At 39.9% G+C, this 18,114-nt stretch overlaps 1 protein-coding gene across 20 annotated transcripts in view; it reads left to right on the top strand.

The window, feature by feature from the left end:
* Positions 1 to 18,114, top strand: part of PDE4D (phosphodiesterase 4D) — a 1,507,422-nt gene that overhangs the window by 45,183 nt on the left and 1,444,125 nt on the right. The window contains exon 1 of one of the 20 annotated variants that reach the window (XM_085002320.1): positions 10,505 to 10,523. The exons of 17 other annotated variants lie outside the window; for them this stretch is intronic. The gene's annotated coding sequence lies outside the window, so the exon portion shown is untranslated. Of the gene's footprint in view, positions 1 to 10,504; positions 10,524 to 11,389; positions 11,409 to 12,358; positions 12,441 to 18,114 lie in introns of those variants that run through there. 2 more of the 20 variants (XM_085002318.1, XM_085002315.1) reach the window with 2 other exon arrangements.

Raw genomic sequence — 18,114 nt, 5'->3', positions numbered from 1 at the left:
TGAACAATGTCTTTGAGATAGTGATTTCATTTTCTTCAGATACCCAGAAGTAAGAGTCCTGGATCATATGGTAGTTCTATTTTTAATTTTTTAGGACCTCCATACTGCTTTCCATACTGTTGTACCAGTTTACCAAAATGGATATTCCTGATGGGCAAGTTTCCTTCATTCAAGTGGTGTTCTTGTGGCACTTCTCTCATCACCTCATTATCACCAGTTTCCAAGTCCTTGTGCTTTGGCAAAGGGGAAGCCACATAGAGGATGACTCGCATATTCTGGCCGGAGTTCAATCACATGGCCCCACCTGATAGAAAGGAGGCTCACCCCTGAGTTCTCTTTGTCTTTGGAGAAAATAGAAAGTTGGTTTGGTAGTCAGCTTGCCAGTTTATGCCATATCTTTTATTCTTTTCTCTTCTTTTCTTTTTAGTCTTTTTTCCTTCTTTTCCTCCCCCCCACCCCCCACCCTTTCCTCCCCCTGCCTCCCACTGTCTCTCATACCATCTCCTCTCCTTTCCTTTTGTTTCTGTTCTCTGATATGTCTACATAGGATTTAGGATTTAAACATAACCACTAAGTATATGTTAAATTAAAAAAAAAATAACCTTTATCATCTAGAAGAAATTAGGAATATGACTTTAGTTTTCAATTCTTAATCTCACATTAACAATTTTTATAGGCTATTAAAATATAACTGAAAATGATGATTACAGAGATAACTATCAATTTAATTCTTTTTTTTTAGGGCTGTATCCACAGCATATGGAGGTTCCCAGGCTGGGGTCAAATTGGAGCTGTAGCTGCCAGCCTCCGCCACAGCAACACGGGATCTCTTCTGCCCACCTACACCACAGCTCACAGCAATACCAGATCCTCAACACACTGAGAGAGGCCAGGGATTGAACCTGTGTCCTCATGGATACTAGTCAGACTTGTTTCCGCTGAGCCGAATGGGAAATCCTCGATTTAATTGTTATGTCCAGTAGTGAAGAAAATGGTAGTGGGATACTTTTCTATTTCCGCTTAGCCCATCCTTTTCTGTGTCTGGGGTTTGAATCTCTTGCTTTGTAGTTTTAGAAAAGGAAGAAGAAAATGAAAAATGGGCACCAAAGGTATTAATAACTGATAAAAAACTTAGCCACTCCTTCCTATTTCTTATATGAATTTTGCAGTGAATGCTAGCTTATTATTGGGGAAAACTGCTATGAAGAGAATGCATAGCTTTTGGAAAACTGTTTCTTGCATGGAGTTGAGCAAGTGGTATAATTAATACCAAGTTAGGTTTGTAACCACTCAACTTTCTAGAGGGTAAATTGATTGCTCTCCACTGCAAACTTTTGGAGATTAGCAAAAATATTTATATCATAAATAAAAAAGAACACAGATGCCTACTCAGTAACCAAAAATACTTCTATGATCATTGCTGTTGAAAAAAAAATCTCTCCATAAACTTTTAATTTTCTTTTAATAAACATCATAAACCAATTTTAGTTCTTTTCTCTGGATATATTAGGGTCAAATATTTTTGTTGGGTGATAAGTCAATATTAACCTCAGATATTTTAACAACCAATTACTTTCCTCTAGTATAAGCCAAATTTATAATTAAGCTATTTAAGAAATAAAAGACAACAAATAAATATCTGTTCTAATGTTCATGTCCTGACCTAAGAAATAGAAGGGTTTACTTATTTCACATCTTCATATTTATCTGATTGAATGAGGGGTGCCAAAAAGAATTTCCCATAACTCCATTTACTTGTTTATTTTCCTGGCATATTCCAAACACTTTTAAAGGCAACATTGAAAAAGAATATCTTCAGTCTAACATCTAAACAATATTTTTATTTTGGTGGATTTGAACAAAAATAATAGACTCTTATAGTCTTTACCCCAAAGCATTTAAAAACAGTGACATTTCTCAATTGCTAGATTCTGAAGATTATATTCTATTTAGTAGAGATTTATACATAATCTTAACATGTTTATGGTTTTTGCAGTAAGGCAGCCCACATAAAAGGTAATGCCTTGGCATGGTGTAGTAATTAAAAAAATGGAATCTGAAGCCAGCGGTTTTTTTTTTAATATTTATTTTTTCCATTATAGCTGGTTTACAGTGTTCTGTCAATTTTCTACTGTACAGCAAGGTGACCCAGCTACACATAAAGTATACCTTATTTTTTCTTACATTATCATGGTCCATCATAAGTGACTAGATATAGTTCCAGTGCTATACAGCAGGATCTCATTGCTTATCCATTTCAAAAGCAATAGTTTGCGTCTATTGACCCCAAATTCCCAGTCCATCCCACTCCCTTTCCCTCCCCCTTGGCAACCACAAGTCTGTTCTCCATGTTCATGATTTTCTTTTGTGTGGAAAGACTCATTTGTGTAGTATATGAGATTCCAGATATAAGTGATGTCATATAGCCTTTGTCTTTCTCTTTCTGACTTACTTCACTTAGCATGAGAGTCTCTGGTTCAATCCATGTTGCTGCAAATGGCATTATTTTGTTCTTATTAATGGCTGGGTAGTGTTTCATTGTGTATAGGTACCACATCTTCTTAATCCATTCATCCGTCAGTGGACATGTGGGTTGTTTTCATGTCTTGGCTATTGTGAATAGTGCTGCAATGAACAGACGGGTGCATGCGTCTTTTTCAAGGAAAGTTTTGTCTGGATCTATGCCCAAGAGTGGGATTGCTGGATCATATGGTAGTTCTATGTATAGTTTTCTAAGGTACCTCCCTATTGTTTTCCAAAATGGTTGTACCAATTTACATTCCCATCAACAGTGTGGGAGGGTTCTTTTTTCTCCACACTCTCTCCAGCATATGTTATTTATGGACTTATTAATGATGGCCATTCTGACTGGTGAAGCCAGACTTCTTGGGTTCAGATCCCAGCCCTACCATACAGTAGCTCTGTTACTCTGGGCAAGTTTTTCAGTCTCCTTGAACTTGAACAACTAACCTGAAAATGGGATAATAATAGTACCTATCTGGTTGAGTGTTACGTACATTAAATGAATTAATACATGTAAAACACTGTAGATGATGAATGAATCATAGTAAGTGCTTTATAAATATTTGTCTTAGCTGTTATTATCTGAGGAATTGATTGAAAGTTTTTTCAGTCAGTTTCTAGTAGCTAGTTTTCATGGGTCTTTCAAAAAGGATGTTATGTGCCTCTGTGTTTGTCCTGTCTTAAAGAGATTAAATGGAATCTTTCCTTTGGTAATTTAGAGTCATCATTAAGATCCAGAATCATTATTATGACCATCAAAAATGGAGCTTTGCTGTAAGTAAGTGATACTGAGTCAGGTGATATTGAAATGATTAAGATGACATTAAAGGGTTTAGGAAGAGTGTTTTCCCCCTAAACTAGCTGGTTCTGCCTGCTCTGCTGTTTGGGTGCTCTGGCTGTTTGCTAAGGCTTTTGGCCTTCACTATACTGGCCTGTGCTAGCATCCTTGCTTTGAAATACCTGCTTCAATTTTGCTATAGTTAGTAAGTAAGAAAATAACCTGGTTTAAAAACACTGTGTATAAAAGGAGAGAAGAGTCATTCACTCAGGATGTCAGTTCTCCCCTGAGAGTAAATAAGAATATGAATGCATTTTTCCCTTCTGGGTGAGGGCTGTGTTTTAAGGCAGGGATTGGCAAACTACTGTCTGTAGGCCAAACCTGTTTTTGTAAATAAAGTTTTATTGGGACAGATCAACACACATTTGTTTATATATTGTCTATGGCTGCTTTCACATCACAAGGGCAGGGTTGAGTAGTTGTGGCAGAGACCATAGAGCCTGCAAAACCAGCTGTATTTACTGTCTGGCCTTTTACAGAAAAAGTTTGCCAAACTCTGGTCTTTAGCTTTAAAGTTGGACAAAATCTGAAATAAGCAAGAAGTTACTTTGTTTGTAGTCTCACCTAACCAGCATATTCAGTTATCTATAGCATTGACTCTCCTAAATATATATATATATATGTATTTTTCTCTTAGAATTATTTATTTTTATTTAAATTTTTTGTTGTCCTTAGAATTTTTATTTCTTTTTTTTTCTATTTCCCAAATACATTATTTTTTTTCTACTGTACAGCATGGTGACCCAGTTACACATACATGTATACATTCTTTTTTCTCCCATTATCATGCTCGATCATAAGTGACTAGACATAGTTCCCAGTGCTACACAGCAGGATCTCATTTTGGATGAACAAGAATTTATTGCAGTAGCTGTATTTGATAAAGAATAAACAGCCCACAATAGTACATTTAGAACATTAAGAGGAGGTGAAAATGTGTGCACAGTTGTGTGTGAATCCTCACTTTGGTATGTTGTTTTAATGTTACTGGTATCATTTACTGATGTACAATGATACAGCTTTCCATGGTGTCCTGTAGAATGTTCTAGAAATGTTAGCAGTTAGTAGATACTTTTCTTATGCACTTGTCCAATATAAATGTAAATGCCTCTTTTGTCTCTTTGCTCAGACATCTCTACATGTTATCTTTTCTGTGAAAAAACTTTTTTGAGTTTTCTAACAATGTATTATTTTGGACAGAATTATCATGTACAGGAGAGAACTCTGAACCTGGGTTAGAATTCTGAATTTTGTTATTTTATGGAAAAGAAACTTCGAGGAAATCACGTTGCCACCCTAAGCCTCTGTGTCCTTGCCTATAAAAGGGAGACAAGAATCCAGGCTCTGCTTATGTGCTACAGGCTGGATATTTGTGGAATAAATTCATATGTTGAAATCCTGATGCCCCAAATGATGGTATTAGGAGGTGGGTCCTTTGGGAAGTGATCAGGTCATGAACAGCGCAGAGCCCTGATGAATGGGATTAAGGCCCTTATAAAAGAGCCCCACAGGAGTTTGCTGGTGACCCAGAGGGTTAAGGATCTTGTGCTGTCACTGATCTGGAGCTGGTTCTATACCTAGTCCAGGAATTTCTATGTGCTGCAGGCAAAACCAAAAAATAAATAAAAATTAAAAAAAAAAAAAAAAAAAAAGAGAGCCCCACACAACTCACTAGCTTCTCTGCCATTTGAGGATACAAGCAGTTGGCAGTCTGGAAGAAGGCCCTCACCCGGCCATGCTGGCACCCTGCTCTCAGACTTCCAGCCTCCAGGACTGTGGGAAATAAAATTTCTGCTGTTTATGAGCCACCCAGTCTGTGGTATTTTGTTATGGCAGCCTGAATGGACTAAGTCACCACATGAGGAGGAGCATGAGACTGAGTGTGGAGAGGATGCTACCAGTGTGTATCATTATTCTTATCTTTAATAATGTTCTTAATTTGGCCCAGTTTCTTTTTATAAAAAGTTGATTATGTTTATGGAACAGAATATAAAATGGATCCCGTGTCACTGAAACTGTTGCCTCTGCTGTGTACGAGGGTGTGAGCTTGGAGGATGTTGGAGGGGAAAAGCCTCTTAAAACAGCGTACATGTTGCTGGGTGTCTGCTTCGTTACTCACTTCTCTAATGTGAAAGTTTATGATTATGTGCAGACTTCCTGGGAATCGTGCAAAGGAAAAAGGAAGAACGGTAACCCTGGAAAAGGAAAAAGACAGTGCTTCTGTCAGTGCAAAAGTCTGAATAGAAGCAAATTATGGTTGGTTTATTTTAGCTACAGTTCTGTAAGTGCAAAGGAAGGCTGCTAACTTTTTTACAACTATGGATGTGATAAATTCATTTGAGTAATAAAAAAGATGAAAGAAGAAGTAGTTTAATGAAAATAGACTTTAGTACTGTAGAAAACAGAAGTTCCTGTGATGAAGCTAGGGTAGGATGACGAGAACATACGTGGTTCCATTTTGTTTTTATTGGAGCCCACAAAGAAAACCAACAGTCTCCTGGGTGTAAGATATTTATACTTGTGAAAGACCACCCTGCTTTTAGAATTTAAGAGGATGCTAATAATCCTCCTTTGAATTGCAATTACATTGCACATATTTTCTCATAATCCTGTTGTTTTTAAATGATTTGAAAAATGTTAACTAGAAAATTAAGCCCTCTTTTGCTTAGGTAACTTGTCATTTTAGTTCTTTTGACATCTCTCTCTATCTTTTTGTGGCTGTGGTGTGCAGTGGCTTGATGTGGGATCTCAGTTCCTCTAGTAGGGATTGATCCCAGGCCACAGTGGTGAAAGCACTGGGTCCTAACCACTAGGCCACCAGGGAACTCCCTTCTACCTCCATTTTTAATCTTTGTTATTGAGAGGGTAATTATTCAAGTTACATCACTTAGCTATCAATGTGTAACAAACTACTCCAAAACATAATATCTTGAAATGACAATCACTTATTATTTTCCTGAGTCTATTGGTTAGCTGGGGGAATTCTGTTTGTCTAAACCAGATTCTGATGATTTTAGCTGGTCTTCCTTGTGCATTAGAGGTTAGCTGGCTGTCTCAGATGCCCTTGATTGGGAAAACTGAACACTCTTTCACATGTCTCTTACCCCTGCCCTCATCCCTCCAGCAGGCTGGTCTAGGCATGTCCTTATGACGGTGGTTGGGGTCTGAAAGCAGGCAAGCCCAGTCATGCAAGAGGGTAGGTAGCAGCACAAGTGTTTTTTTCAAGTCTCTATTTCTGTCACATTTGCAAATATCCCCATTGGCCAAAGCAAATCATGGTGAAACTCAGGGTCAGAGTGAAGGAATTCAAGGCTATGGACCAAAGGAGGTAGTTATAGGAAGGCAGGCCATGAATTGGGGCCTCAATCTCCACGATGTCATTTCACTCTCTTTCTCCATCTTAGCAACCTTTGCTTGGGTAGTTCTACTGTTCATTCGCTCTTCTACACACTGGGCAGGAAAAAACCAAGCAATTCAAACTCTACTTTGTTACTTGTTTTCAGAGCTTGGTGAGGGGGTCATTTGTCATTAAAGGCTACAATAAAAATTTTACTTTACTGACTTATACACCTCTCCCTTCCTTTTTAAACCAAAGTAAGCACCACACATTCTTGTAGAATGAAATTAGTTTCTTTTCCAGTTTGATCCATATCCATCCCTGAACTCTATTCTGTCGCCAATGAATTGCTGTATTTTGGGGTCAGTATTTGGAGGACTTTGGTGGCTGAGTTTGTGCATTTTTTAGTCTTTGCTGTATTCTTGCTCTTTTGCTTTCCTTTCTCCTGAACTCCACATTACACTTCTTACTGTCCACTCTGAGTCTTGGAAAAACCTCAAACTGAACATGTTTCAAAGAATACTTGATATCCTCCCTTTGTGCATTCACTCATGCCTTTAATCAACAAATATTGGTGAGTGGTCACTGTGGTGACTCAGGTCACTGCTGTGGCGTGGGTTTGATCCCTGGCCCAGGAACTTCTGCATGCCATGGGTGCTGCCAAAAAGAACAAAAAATATTTGGTGAGAGGCTTTCATACTATTTCAAGCATTAGTAATCCAGTAGGGTAACGTACAAGCAAAATTATAGTCTGATGGGCTTGGCAGACAGTAAACAAACACGGGAATGCACTTCATTTGATGTTTAGTAGTGATAACTGTTTTGAGAAAATAAAGCAAGGTGAGCAGAATGACAGTGACAGAGGGGTGAGCAGGTATCCACAGAAGGCCTCCGAAGTTGGAGAGTGAGCTGTGACGAACATGGGGAAGGACACTGAAGGCAGAAGAAAACCACATGCAAAGGCTGCCTGAATAATATTCAATAAAGCCATAGCCATGCTTCTAGTGGGAAGAGTGGTAGGAGACATGGTGGGGAGATTAGCAGGGGCTGGGTCACGTGGGGCCCTGCTAGAGCCCAGGAAGGTCTTCGCATTTATTCTAAGGAGATAGAAATCCAGTGGTGGATTTGGGACCGCAGAGAGATGTTATCTGGTTTCAAGGGTAGAAGCTGGTAAGCTGTGACAGTTGTGTTAAAGAGGGGCTGCCTTAGGGAGGCACCAGTGGAAACTGTGAAAGGATGGAAGACTCTGGAGCTCTCCAAAGTGTGTTTCATTTAAATAAGCCAAATTTAGATATTGAGATCAGCTCTGCAAAGTTGAACATATGGAGAAGTGTTGCCCAAAGTAGACCCAGAACACTTCCAGTGATATCTGAGTTAATTTTAGATGCTACGTCACATGAACAGATCTTTTAAATTTTAATAATTGCTTATAAGTGTAGTGTATATTGGGAAAAATATATAAAACTGCATGCTACAGTTAACTGCTTGAAGTGAGGATAAAGTATTGAATGTGCCCAGCTGAGTACAGAAATTGAAAAGATTGTGGAGCTCTCATCGTGGCTCAGGGGTTAACGAATCCGACTAGGAATCATGAGGTTGCGGGTTTGATCCCTGGCCTCGCTCAGTGGGTTAAGGATCTGGTATTGCCATGAGCTGTGGTGTAGGTCACAAGATGTGGCTCAGATACCACATTGCTGTGACTGTGGTGTAGGCCAGCAGCTACAGCTTCGATTAGATCCCCTAGCCTGGGAACCTCCATATGCTGCGGGTGTGGCCCTGGAAAAGACAAAAAGACAAAAAAGACGAAAAATTGTGAAGGATATGGCTGAATGAGTAGATTTAGGACATGTGTTTTTATAAGATTTGATTCTGGGAGACAAGTGAATGATGACTCTGGTTTTAGGGTAGTGTATAATCATAATCGCATAGTACCATTTATTGATTATCTGCTATATGTGAGGCTCTGTACTCGGTGCTTTATAAATGCTCTTTCACTCAATTCTCATTGGAGTCTTTTTTGACATAGGTGGTGAACTTTTGATATTACTATTTAATAGATGAGGGGAGTGAAGTTCATAGCAAATAAATCATTTGTTCTTGAAGGTCTCTGAGTTTTCAGATATTGCAAGAGTATAAAAGTAATGCGTAGTGCTAGTAAATTCTCCGTAAGCAGAGGCTTAGTATGTTTGGTAACTAGCATAGCCTCTGCACCTAGAATAACTTCTGATATTTGCCAGACAGTCAATCAATACTTGCTGAATGACTGAAAGAAAAAATAAAGTGGGTCTCTTAAAAATTTTTTATTTTTGTATTGAAGTGTAGTTGACTTATAATTTTTGTGTTAGATTAAGGTGTATATATATACATACATACACACATACACATATATAAAACCAATATATATAGCAAAGTAATGTTTTATATACACACACACAGATTAAGGTGTATATATATACATACATAATACACACATACACATATATAAAACCAATATATATAGCAAAGTAATGTTTTATACACACACACACACACACACACATATATCTATTTCTTTGTTTTGGGATTCTTTTCCATTACAGAGCATTTCCATTAAAGGATTTTGCGTATGGTTCCCTGTGCTATGCAGTAGGCCCTTGCTGATTATCTATTTTATGTATAGCAGTATTTCTTTTAAGTCTGGTTCAAGAGGGAATATTCATGTTCCTCATAACAGGATGAGATTTAGGAAGTAGTCACCTGGAATTATAATTGAAAGACCATATTTGGGGACCACAGGGTGGCTTACTGTGCTCCCTGCCTTTTTCCAACGTCCCAGTCTGGGCCTTATTCTTAGCTATTCTCCTTTAAGAATCTAAGCCACTCTTCTGGGTATAAGTGTGCAGCTCCTATGTCTCACACTCTGGTTCTAGACTGTAGTGGTAGAAGAAATAAACCTGGTAACAAACTTGGAGCCGCTTTAGGTAACATAACCTTTGGCAAGTCACTTAACCTCCCTTGAACCTATGTCTCTGTCAGTGAAAGAAGAGAGAGATGCTGGATCCGAGCCTTGATGTAAGCAGAGCCTGTGAGGTCTAGGAGAGGGCCGAGATGCTTAGGAAGAGTGGCATTAGGGTAAAGATGACTTGAAAGGCAAATGGCATTCAAGTTGCCTTTTTCTTGAGCATCCTTGCTTAGCTTTTTACCTAGAACTTTCTAAGTAGTTAACTGTACCCCCTTTAGCTAAGTTTTCTGAAAAAGCTTGATTTTTTTTTTCTCTTAAAAAAAAGAAAAAGCCCAGTATTGAAAGCAAAGTCATTCAAGCACGTAGACTTCTGTGTGAAGCTCTAGCATGCAGCCAGGGAAGCTCCACACACTCTCTGCTGCCAGCAGCCAGGAGGGCGGCCAGTGCAGCTCAGGGCAGGGATGCTGGGAGGTCTGTGAGAGGCAGGGAAATAGGAACTGACTGAAAACAGGGGGCTCCTGTAAAGGAGCAGGAACTCTCTGAAGGCAAGCGCAGGAGGATGTTACTCAGCTCGAGAGGGCTGTTTCCTTTCCTTGCAGAGGTGGGAGCTGCAGAGTTGGGGGTGAGCCCCAGTAAGAGCTTAACATGTTTAGTGCTCATTGCCAGAGCTGCTACCTTCTCCTGTTGCCTCATATCTGCTGCCTGGTGTCCCTGACCAGCCTGGAAGCACATGTTTTTTGAATTATGAAATAGGTAATTTCTGCCAAATTATCTAAGAGGGGTTGGGGGTGTATGGATGAAAATCATATTATTATGAACCTCTGCAAACTCCTAATTTCCTGGGGCAAAGACACACAAAGTTTCCAGCACAAGGCTGAGCAGAGGTAAGCTCTATACAGAGGCAGACAGCTGCTGTGGGAGGGCAGGGTAAGGGAACAGGTGAATCTGGAAAGCCATTTTGAAAGGAGTAGGATTCAAGAGAGGCTTTGAGGGAAGGGTTTGACGTTGATGTTTATCTTTAGGAAGAAGGGAATTTCAGGTCTAGGCAAAGGAAATGGCCTTCTCAAAGGCCTGGATGCTGGAAAATGCTGAGGCTGGGTCTGCGTCTTGGAGAACCCAGCAGTGGGGAGGGAGTTTGTACGTGTTTTTGGGAAGGGGTAGCAGGAGATGGGAGTAGACATGGTGGGGGTTAGGGGTTGCTCTGCAAGTCAGCTGAGTACTTTGAATGTTCCTGGGTCTGCATGGGGAGCCTATCAAACTCTGGTGAAGGGATTTGGGAAGCAGAGTGGCAGGAGAGGGCCAAGGTTAGGGGCAGCAAGGAGACAGGTGTGTGTGTGTGTTTAAATTTTTATTTTGAAATTTAAATTGAGAAAAAAGTTGCAAAAAATTCAAAGAGCTCTGAAATATCCTTCAACTGGATTTATCAAAGTTTTGCTACCTTTGTTTCATCATTACTCTTTAGTTTTTTCTCAAACATTTGAGAGTAAGTTGCAGACACAATGCCTCTTTTACTCTTAAATATTTCAGTGTGTGTTCCTTAAAAACAAGAGCTTTCATTTATATTACTTCAGTACAGTGATTGAAATCAGGAAATTTAGTATTGATAAACAACTTATTATCTATTGTATTCATTTTACTAATTGCCTCAGTATTTAGGAGGTCTGATCTTTTCTCTTTTTTGTGTGTATGCCAATGAAATAGCCTGGAGCTGAAGCACTGACAGTGGGAATAAGAGAACCATTTCAGAGTAGATGAAGTAGAACTTGAGGGTAAGTGAGGAATTAAAGCTGATGAGGAGGTTGCAATTTATAGGTCAATGTTATTATTTATTTATTTATTTTGTCTGGCTGTGGCATAGAGTGGCTTGATGTGGAATCTCAGTTCCCTGACCAGAGTTTGAGCCTCGATTTTAGTGGTGAAAGCACTGAGTCCTAACTACCAGACCACCAGGGAACTCCCAGGATTTATACTGTCAATCAACAAGGAACTTGCAAAAGGAATTTGAATTGCAAAGGTGGTCTGATGTCCTGGATTTATTTATTTTTTGTTTTTTAAATTTTTTGTCTTTTTGTCTTTTTAGGGCCACACCCTAGGCATATGGAGGTTCCCAGGCTAGGGGTAGCTGTAGCCACCGGCCTATGCCACAGCCACAGGAATGCCACATCCAAGCCATGTCTGCTACCTGCACCATAGCTCATGGCAATGCCGGGTCCTTAACCCACTGAGTGAGGCCAGGGATCGAACCCACAACCTAATGGTTCCTAGTCGGATTCGTTTCTGCTGTGCCACAGTAGGAATTCCTGGATTTTTGAGTTAGTTATCATCATTGTATTTCTGTAATACATTAAAATTCAGATAGTGTAAGGAGCAGTAACTTAGTGTAGTGGTCAAGAGTGTGGACTTTCTGGGCTATATTGCCTGGATTGGAGTCAGGCCTTGCCACTTACTAGCTGTGTGACCCGAGGAGGTTACTTAGGTTGGCTGTACCTCAGTTTTCTCATCTGTGATACGTAATAGCAGGAGGCAAGTTCTAGGTACTGGCCATCACTACACAACCCTCTTTAAAAAAATCTTCAATATACATCCAGACTTTCTCCAGTTATTTCATTTTTTCAAATATACTTCTGACTTCCTCAGTGAACACCTTCACTGCCCACTCTACAAAGATTGAGGTGATTGTAAGTGAATCACTTCAACTTTCTCTCTCTCCACAGGAGGGACTACTTGCCTCATAAGGAGCTGGTGGAGATTAAATGAGTTACTATATGTAAGGTGCTGTATCACAAGCTGCCTGACATATAGTAAGTACTATATATGTTTGTTAAATCATTACAAATAAATGGGATATCATACTTGTATGTTATGAATTCTTACTAGTAAATCTGTAAGGTAAGTATGCTACTATTTTTACTAACTAGGACTCATGTTATATGGTTTGCCTAAGGCTGGCATGGTTTGCTGGTATGGAAAACATATTCTGTTCCACATACCAGAGCACGCTCAGGGTTTCTATATGAGAATACCTAACAGACAGTAGAAATGGACTCATTATTAGGATAAGTGCTGAGGCTCTGTAGTTGAAACTCCTTCACATTGAGGTAGTTGTTGATGACATGGGATGCCTGCAGTTGCCAAGAGAGTCTATAGAAGAAAAGATTGAATATTGGAGCTGGTGAGTGAGAGTGGGTAGGAGCAGATAGAGAGATGGGACATAAAACAGGAAGGTGTGGAGTACAGAAAAGGCATAGTTAAAAGATGACTCCCCCATTCTTTGGGAAGTGAAGTGGGACAAAATCAGAGCAGGGAGCTGGGATAGTGATGGCTGGGTCCCTTGTGACCTTGGTGGGAATGGTGGCACTAGTTTGGTAAAGGTAGAATCTGATTTTCAAGGGCTTAAGAAGAGAAGCAATAAATTCCATGAAAGTAAACTGTTCTTTTAAGAAGTTTGGCAATTAAAGGTAGCTAACTATGGAAGAAACAGGTAAGGGATCCCTTTTCAACAGAGGCAATTGAGTTTGACCTCTAGGAGAGGAAAGGCAAAGACTAAAGAAATAGTGGAGAAGCTGGAAAGAGCAGGCTAGCAGAGGTAGGTCAGGAGCATGGGTGCTGGGGGGGTTGGGCTCAGTAGGGGTGCTGCTTTAGGATTGGAGGGAGAAAAGAGTCTATGTACAGTATCTTATGACATTGCATGTGGATGGAGAGAAAGTTGAGGCAGTTCACTTACAATCCAATCTTTGTAGAGTGGGCAAGGAAGATGTTGGGGAAGTCAGAAGTATGTTTGAGAACATGAAAGAATTGGAGGGAGTTTTGGATGTCTTTTAGAGATAAAATGAAAAGGGGATTGAATAGTGATGGCCAGTGCCTAGGACTGATTGAGTGGCATGGTTCTACAAGGTATTGTTATATAATTTTCTCTAGTGACACCTTGGAACTGGAAGAAATGGATTGAGTTAGTTCAAGTGAGGTGTGTTTTTTTTTTTTTTTTTTTTTTTAAGGGCCAGGCTAGGGGTTGAATTGGAGCTGTAGCTGCTGGCCTACACCACAGCTTACTGCAACGCCAAAACCTTAACCCACTGAGTGAGGTTGGGGATCGAACCTGCATCCTCATGAGTACTAGTCACATTTGTTTCTGCTGAGCCATGGTGGAAACTCCCAAGTAAGGGTTTTTATGGAAAGTCAAGATTACTAGGGAATTTCAGAGAGCATTTGGTTGGAAATAGTTAACTATAGGCTCTGAAGAGGAGGCTGTATAGGCTAGGTTAATGCTTCTCATACGTCCCCTGTAAAATATGCATAATGACCGTGAAGAAGAAGGGAAACTTATCTCCAAGGCTTGGGGATTTACATCAAAGTAGCCCATTACAGTTCTGAAGTCTTGAGTTTTATTTTCAAAATATTTAAAATTCCATGATGGCTCTGCATTTGTTTTAAATTTAGGTATTAAGCTATTTATCATTGACTAAACTAAACAGTTAAAAAAAGATATGCCAGAGTTCCCGTTGTGGTGCAGTGGTTAACGAATCCAACTAGGAACCATGAGGTTGCAGGTTTGATTCCTGGCCTTGCTCAGTGGGTTAAGGATCTGGCATTGCCATGAGCTGTGGTGTAGTTTGCAGACGTGGCTCGGATCCCTTGTTGCTGTGGCTCTGGCGTAGGCTGGCAGCTACAGCTCGGATTAGACCCCTAGCCTGGGAACCTCCATATGCTGTGGGAGCGGACCAAGAAAAATGGCAAAAAGACAAAAAAAAAAAAAAAAAAAAAAAAAAGATATGCCACATTTTTTTCATGACTAGACTGAGATGAGGGTGGGGCTATATATCCTAGCTTAAGAATCCTGGGATTAAAAAAAGGAGAAAAAGCACAATCAACTGGAGAGAACAATGAAAGGGTAAGATAAATTCATCAGGAAGCAAGACATAGGAAAGGTGGAAAAATCTGAGATGGTAGCTAGAGGGAGGTTTGTTAAAAATGTTGTCTTGAAGCTAAGATACCAGAAAGTGATGTGTGTCTCGAGTGTGATCAAGTGAGCCACTGAGGGATTGAGACGGAGAGTTGGAGCCTGCCTTGGGTGATTTCAATCTCTGTCGAGTTGCTCTTGACTTAGAACCTGAAAGCAAAATTTCTCTCTTATGGTGCACAGAAGAAAAATTAATGTTTAAAAAGAAGTTTTTGCAAAATATTAAGCCAGACATTTATTTTTAAACATTGCCTTGAAGTCAGAGAGAGATTAATAGAGCCAATTTAAATCCCCTTAGGGAACATTTAGTATCTGCCTCTTGCCTTATAGCCTCCACTAAAAGTGGAAGCAAGAAGTCCTACAATTGCAATGACAATTGTGACACTGAGTAATGTTTAAATGAATACATTTTCCAATTCATTTATAGGACAAATCCTTACTTACCTTATCTGTGACAGTCTCTGTCTTGAACAACAAGCAGATAATTTGTGGAATTAGTGACTATTTCAGGAGAGTACGTTAGTTGTCATTTGTGCCCTTGTTCTTAGGTTTCAAAATAATGTTGCAGACAAATACGGTTGACCCTTGAACAACTGTTAGGTGTGCCGACTTTCTAAGCAGTCAAAAATCTGACTCAACCAACCCCAAATACTGTAGTACTATCGTAAGGATTTATTGGGGGGGGGGAAACAACCCCAAAACCATAAACTATGTGTTAAGTCAATCCCTGCTGTTGAAACTCACGTTGTTCAAGGGTTAACAGTACTTCCATTTAAACTAGGGGAGGACTTTTGGCAATGGTGGATAATGCAACAAAAGAAGCTACACACTGCTGTATATAAAATAGCCAACAAGTTCTTACTGTATATCACAGGGAACTGTACTCAATACCTTGTAATAAACTATAATGGAAAAGAATCTGAAAAACAATCATATATATATTCTTTTATATAAAGTCTCTGTGCATGTTCTTCCAATCTTTGTTTTAAGCTATTTTATGACAGATTTGTATTTTACACAAATGAAATTATACCTAGCTTCTTTTTTATGATTTATGGAGGTCATGATTTATGGAAGGTAAGCATTTAGTCTCACTTTTAAACTACCTTTGGAAAATTATCTGAAGCCTAGTGAAAAAAACAATAAAGCAAGAGAAATGACTTAAGTTAATCAAATAACAGCACCCTCAAGACGAGTATATTGAGGAGTATTTCTTCATCTTAGCATGTGTTTAGGAAGTAAGTGGGTTCATTTTCCGCATTTGAGTCTGGTCTTTTTATTTTTACCCTTTCAGCTCCATAACCTCCAAAAGCATATCAGCCTGATGGACCTGTGATGTCATGCTTAGCATTAACTCAGTCCCTAGTGCCATGTCCAGTTCAGAGACTCTCTTGTAACACTCAGTCCCCGACACCTGTGGGAACATATCTGGAGACAGATAATGGCTGCTCCCAGGGGAAGTAGAATCAGAGGCCTAGGTGTTTTACTGAGCTGGGCAATGCTGAACCTTGGAACTGTGCTGGGGAGGAGAGCTCTTTTTACCTCCTCTGCTCCTGTAACAGCTGACATCTCTGGCTGCGGCCTGAATTCCTGTGGTCAGCCTTTCCTTTGACAAGGGTAGCATTTCTCTAATGTTACTTATGAATTTAGGTGTATTTCTGATTATGCCAAGCTATATTTGTAAAACACAAAATTCAAGTTGACGAATAACTAGAATTTATTCTCATCCATGTTCTGGATGAACCGAAAATGAAGCCAGCAGTGTTTCTTATCCTTTGAAAACATTCATTGAATTTTCAGAAATAGAAAAAGTATATCGTTTCCTGGAGATGCCGATGTGTTCCCTTAGAAGGGTCGGGCCTCCATTCGTTGAGAATTACTAATTTTTCGAAAAGTTCGCAGATGACGACAGGGGTGTGTGGAGGATAAGGAGGAGGCAGGAGAGAAGGAAAAGAAATGGGTTAAAATTTCATTCAAAGAGACAATTTTAATACTGAATTAGGAATTAAAGACTGTCAGAAAAATGAACCATTCTAAAATTGGCATAAATTTGCTGCATGTGTGTACTTTTGTTTCTGAATAAAGCTCAAATGGTTTCTCATGAGAGGGAGCAAATACAGAAATCTTGCACAATGTATTGAAATTGGCAGTTGGTCAGAGCTTGGCTGCAGCAGGAGAGGACAGCTTTTTGTTGTGGTGCTTTGTGCCAGGATGTTGGGCAAAACATCTTCAGCTTTCTCTGGGAAGACCCCAATGTAGGAGCAAGCTGGGAAAAACAGAGCGTGAGGGTGTGGCTGCATTCTGGTCGGGCAGCATCCTGGTCTGTGCTGCTCCAGCTGAGCTTCTCCAGGGACTGGAATGTTTTGCTTTCATAGTCATCTGGATTGTTTACGAAGGGTAGAAGTGGCCTGGCCTTACCCCAGACCTGCTGATTGTGTTGTCTGTGGGGTGCTGCTTGAGAATCTGTATGTTAAAGAAGCTCCGAGGGCAACTGTAATGTGCGGTCATGTTTAAGAACATAGCAACAAAACCTGTGTGTGTGTGTGTGGTACGACAGCTATGAGTTGAAATTGTACTTCTGGGATTTGCCAGGAGGTAGCAAGGGAGACACATGAACCAGGTGCCAAGGATGTGGCCTTGGGCCTCACCAGAAACTTCCTCCTCTAGGGTGTTGAGGTTCTGGAAAACACTGCCTGGCCCTGATTAAATCCTGCATTCCCAGGCCAGAAAAGTCATCACAATGGTTTCTTTAAGGTTCTGTTTACTATTTATCTTTGATTTTTCCACCTCAGGCAGGAATCCTCGTATTCAGTTTTCTTCAGTGTGTTTGCAAATTTCCAACAGTTCTCTGGTTTCTTAGGTTTCCCTTTTGTTTTCTATGCCATTTATTAGGATAATGATCTACAGATTTAACAGATTGAAGAATCTTTGCAGAAAAACAGCAGAAGCTGGAGCTACATATGATGCTTTCTATTATATACCCAAAGTCTGTTGTATGTGACAAGAATGAAATTTTATTTACTTTTTTTGGTGCACCAAGCATAAACATTTTAAAAAAAAGGAAAAAACCTTGTGGGAAGAAGAAAAACTCTGGATGCCAATGGTTGGCCATTATTTTGGAACCCTGGGCTCCATGTTAGTGAGGGATCATTACAAAGGGAGCTACTAACTGTAGTTTGGTGTAGCTGGCATGACTTTATATCCCAGTAGGCAGGTCAGTCTTGGCTTTGTCTATTGAGCTAGTATACCATTTGGTTAGGGTCCCTTTTCTACTCAGCAGTACCCTGGTTCTGATAAGAAGTTATGTGGTCACTGTGAGGATAGGAGAGACAAAGACATGTCCTAGTATCACTGTGAGCACACATTTCAGTCTGTGATTTATCCCATTCTGACATTTGCAGGCCCAGGACAAGAGGCCCTCCTGTTCCACAGCCTTATCTTTTTTCTTTGTTCCCTGGCTCCACTAATCAACTGTAGGAATACGTGTGGACCAACCCAGTCTGCTCATTCAAGCTTTA

This window comes from Sus scrofa, chromosome 16, assembly GCF_054392235.1.
Source record: "Sus scrofa isolate SSC_HxYL_T2T_F1_AM1 chromosome 16, Sscrofa_HxYL_maternal_Yorkshire_Landrace_v2.0, whole genome shotgun sequence".
NCBI lineage: Eukaryota > Metazoa > Chordata > Mammalia > Artiodactyla > Suidae > Sus > Sus scrofa.
This window is presented reverse-complemented; position numbering and strand designations above follow the sequence as displayed.